Source organism: Populus euphratica, unplaced genomic scaffold (genome assembly GCF_000495115.2).
Source record: "Populus euphratica unplaced genomic scaffold, PopEup_1.0 scaffold1272.1, whole genome shotgun sequence".
Lineage (NCBI taxonomy): Eukaryota > Viridiplantae > Streptophyta > Magnoliopsida > Malpighiales > Salicaceae > Populus > Populus euphratica.
Window position 1 is genome coordinate 42,092 of NW_011501120.1, and position 5,807 is coordinate 47,898.

Here is a 5,807-nt window from a genome sequence, read left to right on the forward strand (position 1 = left end):
GTGGCCAACTCTTGACTTGGTGACAATCCTTATCTTCTCTTGTCTAACCAAAACGTTATTGATAACGTCAAAATTGGAGCCACTCAAAAACATGAAAGTTGTAGACAATTGTCTCAGCTTTCTTATGTAAACAATTCAGCTCATTTGGACTTCTAGAACTCCAGATATGGCCAAAATACTAAACAGTGCTCGAGCTGGAGGACAAATTTGGGCTTCTTTGTTGTTGCTACAATTTGGACTTGAAAATGGCCTTTTTAGATCTTGGGCTCCATATGAAAGTTTTAGGCCTATGTCTTACCTTTCCATCCATATAAAGTAGACCTAAATCTGAGATCTATAGCTCCAGATATGACCCAATTACCGAACAGTGTTCCGGTTTGGATTGCCCCGACATCTCTTTTCTAATTTTGGTCATCTTTTTGCCCTTGCAATTTAAGTTCTTAAAGTCATCAATCAATCTTTTCATTTATGTGATAGGCCTTGCAATTTAAGTTCTTAAATTCATCAATCAATCCTTTCATTTATGTGATAGGCCTGCATTTAAAATGAACATTTACCATAAATTAAAGGTATTAAGTATTATTAGATATATTATTATAAAACATACTTTAGTTAAGGAGTTATTGATACTTCAAGTGCAAAATGATGATATAAAACCATGATAAAAATACACTTTTAAGTACTAATCACTGCCAATGCAGAAATCAACAGCGATAACTGCTTCGCTGTAGATGCAAAAATCGACAGCGAAAACTGCATCGCTGCCGATTGAGAAATCGGTAGCAAAAACTGCTACGCTGCCGATGCAGAAATGGGCAGCGGAAACTGCATTGCTGCAGATCAAGAAATCGGCAGCGAAAACTTTGTCGCTGCCGATGTAGAAATTGGCAGCGGAAACTGCGTCGCTGCCGATCGAGAAATCGGCAGCGGAAACTGCATCGCTGCCGATCGAGAAATCGGCAGTGGAAACTGCGTTGCTGCTGATACAGAATCGGCAGGGAAAACTACGTCACTGCTGATCGAGAAATTGGCAGTGAAAACTGCGTCACTACCGATCTAGAAATCGACAGCGAAACTGAGTCATCAATTCTGTTTATATAGATATATAGATATATTTTTCTTTTAGGTGTTTACATTCTCCCCCCTTAATAGGAATTTCATCCTCGAAATTTAAGAGGTTTCATACTGCATACCTGGTAGTTCAAATAAATTAGGGTACTTTTTCCTCATCTCAGCCTCCCTCTCCCAAGTTTCCTCTTATACTTGAGCATTTCACCATAAGATTCTGATGATGGGGATCTTTTTGCTCCGTAGCTCCTTCACTTCTTGATCAAGTATCCTTATGGGCCTCAATTCTAGTGTTAAGTCTTCCTTGACTTCTACTGGAACCTGGGGTAGGATTCGGGCGGGGTCCACGTCAGCCTTTCTTAACAATGAGACATGGAACACATCATGGACCTTGGCTACCTAGGGGGCAAGTCCACTTTGTAGGCTACTGGTCCTACTCGCTGTAAGATTTTGAAGGGTCCAATGAAGCGGGGAGTTAACTTCCCTTTCAATCCAAACCGTAACATGTTCTTCCATGGGGCTACCTTCAGGAACACCTGGTCCCCTGTACTGAACTCGAGAGGTCTTCTCCTCACATCAGCATACTTCTTCTGTTTATCATGTGCGGCTTTGATGCGATCCCTGATAGTTCTCACTTTCTTCGTGGTGACTTGGACCAATTCTGTGCCATATAACTTCTGGTCCCCGATTTCCTCCCAACATAAAGGAGTTCTGCACCTCCTACCATACAAGGCTTCATATGGGGCCATCCCTATTATGGCTTGGTGACTATTGTTATACATGAACTCCATTAATGCCATGTGTTCCTCCCTGTTTCCTCCAAATTCTAACACACAGGCCCGTAATAGTTCTTCCAAGACTTGGATGATTCTTTCTGACTGGCCATCCGTTTGAGGGTGAAACGCAGTGCTCATGTCCAATCTTATTCCCAAGGCATGTTGTATGCTTGGCCAAAGTCGAGAGGAGAACCTAGGATCTCAACCCGATAAAATGGACACTAGACTCCTATGAAGTCGTACCACCTCATTTATATAAATCTTGGCAAGCTTGTCCACCGAGTCGGTCATCTTTATAGGCAAGAATAGTGCATATTTCGTCAACCGATCTATGATAGCCCATATCGCGTCATTTCCTTTCCTCCTTTTGGGAAATCCTAACACGAAATCCATGGTGATCATCTCCCACTTCCATTCTGGAATTTGTAATGGTTGTAATGGTCTCGTAGGCCTTTGGTGTTCAACCTTGACTTGTTGACATATCCCACACTTAGACACATACTCAGTTATTTCCCTTTTCATATTAGGCCAACAATAAAGGTGTTTCAGGTCTCGATACATCTTAGTGCTACCAGGATGTATTGAGAACAGGGACTCATGTGCTTCTTGTAGAACCATTCGTTTGACTGTTTCATCACTAGGCACGTATAACCGTTGTCCCATCATCAAGGATCCATCATCCGCTACTCGGAATTTCATTTCTACTCCGGCCTCCACATTTCCTAATCTTACACCCCTCCTTGTCATGGAATTGGGCATGTAGTATCTGTTCCCGATATGTTGGTCGCACCAATAATTGGGCTACTAACCCACCTCCGACATTAATGTCCAAATATGCACCCATCTCTTTCAATTCCGCCAATTGCCGCTCCTTTCCCACTATTAACCTTCCTAGGGTGGCTTTATTTTTGCGACTGAGGGCATCTGCCACCACGTTTGCTTTCCTCAGATGGTATTCTATGGTGCAGTCATAATCCTTAATGAGCTCTATCCACCTTCTTTGACGCATGTTTAACTCCTTTTGCGACATCATATACTTCAGACTCTTATGATTAGTAAAAATTTGGGTTCGAGGCCCATACAAATAGTGCCTCCATATCCTCAAGGAAAAAACTACAGCAGCCAACTCTAGGTCATGCACTGGATAGTTCACCTCATGAGTCTTTAACTGTCTTGATGCATAGGCGATCACTTTCCCATGTTGCATCAGAACACACCCCAATCCCTTCCCCGAAGCATCACTATATACCACAAAACCCTCGGTCCCTAAGGGAAGGGTCAACACTGGAGCAGTGGTGATATCCCCCTTGGCCTTCTCCAATACAAGCCTCCAAAGCATGGGTAGCCTCAATCAACTCTCTCACAGATTTAAATTGTAAGGCGATCAATCCTTGTCTCAAGTCCTGTCGCAAACCATCTCTCAACTTCTCAATCATATGTTCCTCTATTGGCACATAGTGTGGGGCGAACAATTAGAGATCATGGAACTTCCTTTCGTACTCTAATACCGATATATCACCTTGTCTTAATGCCAAAAACTCTTATTCTTTCACCTTACGATGGTACCTGGAATAAAACTGATTCTCAAACTCTGTCTTGAAATCACTCCAAGTTAGTGTCTCGGTTGCACGCCTCAGCTGAACTATTTCCCACCATGTCATGGCCCTATCAGACAATAACTGGGTTGCACAGTTTACCCTCAACCCCTCGGGTATGCTCATTTGAACCATGGTCTTTTCTACCTTCCTAATCCATCTTCCAGCTATCTCTCCATCTTGTTCCCCCATATACGGTTCACAGACCATTTCCCTCACACTCTTGACTAGTTGCACCAATGGCACCATGTTATCCGTAGTCATGCTTGTCATAAGGGCTGCTTGTGGAATTTGCGTGGTGGGAGTTGTTTGTGTGGCCGAACCCCCCATGCCCTTCATCACTGCTTTAACTATTTGTACAAGGAGTCCCGGGTCTACATATTGTAGGGGCACACCAGTTGGAATAGTCGATGGTTGTGCTTCTGATCTTTCTTGCTGCGCTGCTGCAACTAGGGGTACTCCCTCTGTTTGGTTAGGCCTCCCGCCTTCCCCCGCTACCGCAGCTTCCCCCTGCAAGGTTTTAGGTGGTACTATCAAAGCATGAGATGCCATATCATCCAAGGGATCTTTTTCTTGTGATTAGTATTTAAAAGTGCATTTTTATCATGGTTTTATATCATCATTTTGCACTTGAAGTATTAATAACTCCTTAACTAAAGCATGTTTTATAATAATATATATAATAATATAAGATACCTTTAATTTATGGTAAATGTTCATTTTAAATGCAGGCCTATCACATAAATGAAAGGATTGATTGATGACTTTAAGAACTTAAATTGCAAGGGCAAAGAGATGACCAAAATTAGAAAAGAGATGTCGGTGCAATCCAAACCGGAACACTGTTCGGTAATTGGGCCATATCTGGAGCTATAGATCTCAAATTTAGATCTACTTTATATGGATGGAAAGGTAAGACATAGGTCTACAACTTTTATATGAAGCCCAAGATCTAAGAAGGCCATAACAAAGAAGCCCGAATCTGTCCTCCAGCCCGAGCAATGTTCAGTATTTTGGCCATAACTGGAGTTCTAGAAGTCCAAATGAGCTGAATTGTTTACACAAGAAAGCTGAGACAATTGGCCACAACTTTCATGTTTTCAAGTGGCTCCAATTTTGATGTTATCAATTTTGATTGTCACCAAGTCAAGAGTTGGCTACCCACTCATCAATTAGTCATCAAATCAATAGTTCCCAATTTTGGCCTATAAAAGGAGGCATTTGCCATGCATTTAGGCATCTTGGTTTCCAAATCAAGATCATGCTCTTGCTTTCTCTCTTTGTATTTTTTGTAATGTTTATGCTTTGCTTTCATTAATATCAAGTTTATGCCTTGCATTTCCTTTCATTTACTTAGCTAACTTTTATCTTATTCATGTTTTTATTTTGTTTATTTATTTTTCTTTCTTTCATTATGTCTAGCTAAGTTTATTATGTCAAGGTGAAAAGGTTACATTAATGGTGTAAGAATAAGTATAGTGTAAACTCAATATGGACTTTAATGTTTGATACTAACATATTTTGTATTTGTTATCTTGTTCACTCTTTAATACTTTGCTTGTTAAATGACTAATCTTGATTTATGTTGTATAACACTTGGTACAACAAATGCTTGGCACTTTCATACAATTAACCTCCCTGTGGTTCGCCCCGGTCTTGCTGGGTTATTTATTACTTCGACACTCCTACACTTGGGAGAAGACAACAATCTTTTGGTCGTGTCAAGTTTTTGGCGCTGTTGCTGGGGAGGTAAGTTCTTGTATAAATTATAGTAGTTATTTTATTTTCTTTTTTCACTTTTCTTGTATATAACTTTGTTTCTTTTCTCTTGTTTCTTCTTCTTTTGTTTTCTTCTTCCTTTTATTCTATTCCTACACGTGCATGAGAGTGTGGTCACGTACATCAAGTGGTAGACTTTGTAAGATATCCTCATCATTTTCAGAAAATATAGCCGAAGAAGATAATCAATCACTTCATAATGAGAATAATGAGAATAACCATGTCAGAACACTTAGGGACCACATGAATCCCACAAGAACAAGTGCACCATCATGCATAGTTTTTTCTCCCGATGCATCTCATTTTAATTTTAAGCCAGGTATTATTCAACTTTTACCTTCTTTCCATGACTTAGAATTGGAAAATCCATACTTGCATTTAAGGGAATTTGAGGAGGTTTGCAACACATATAATAATTTAAATTGTAGCATGAACACCATCAGATTAAAGCTTTTTCCTTTTTCATTAAAAGATAAAGCTAAAACATGGCTACAAAATTTAAGACCAGGATCCATTCGTGCTTGGGATGAAATGCAACAATAGTTTTTGAAGAAGTTTTTCCCATCTCACAGAACAAATTCTTCCAAAA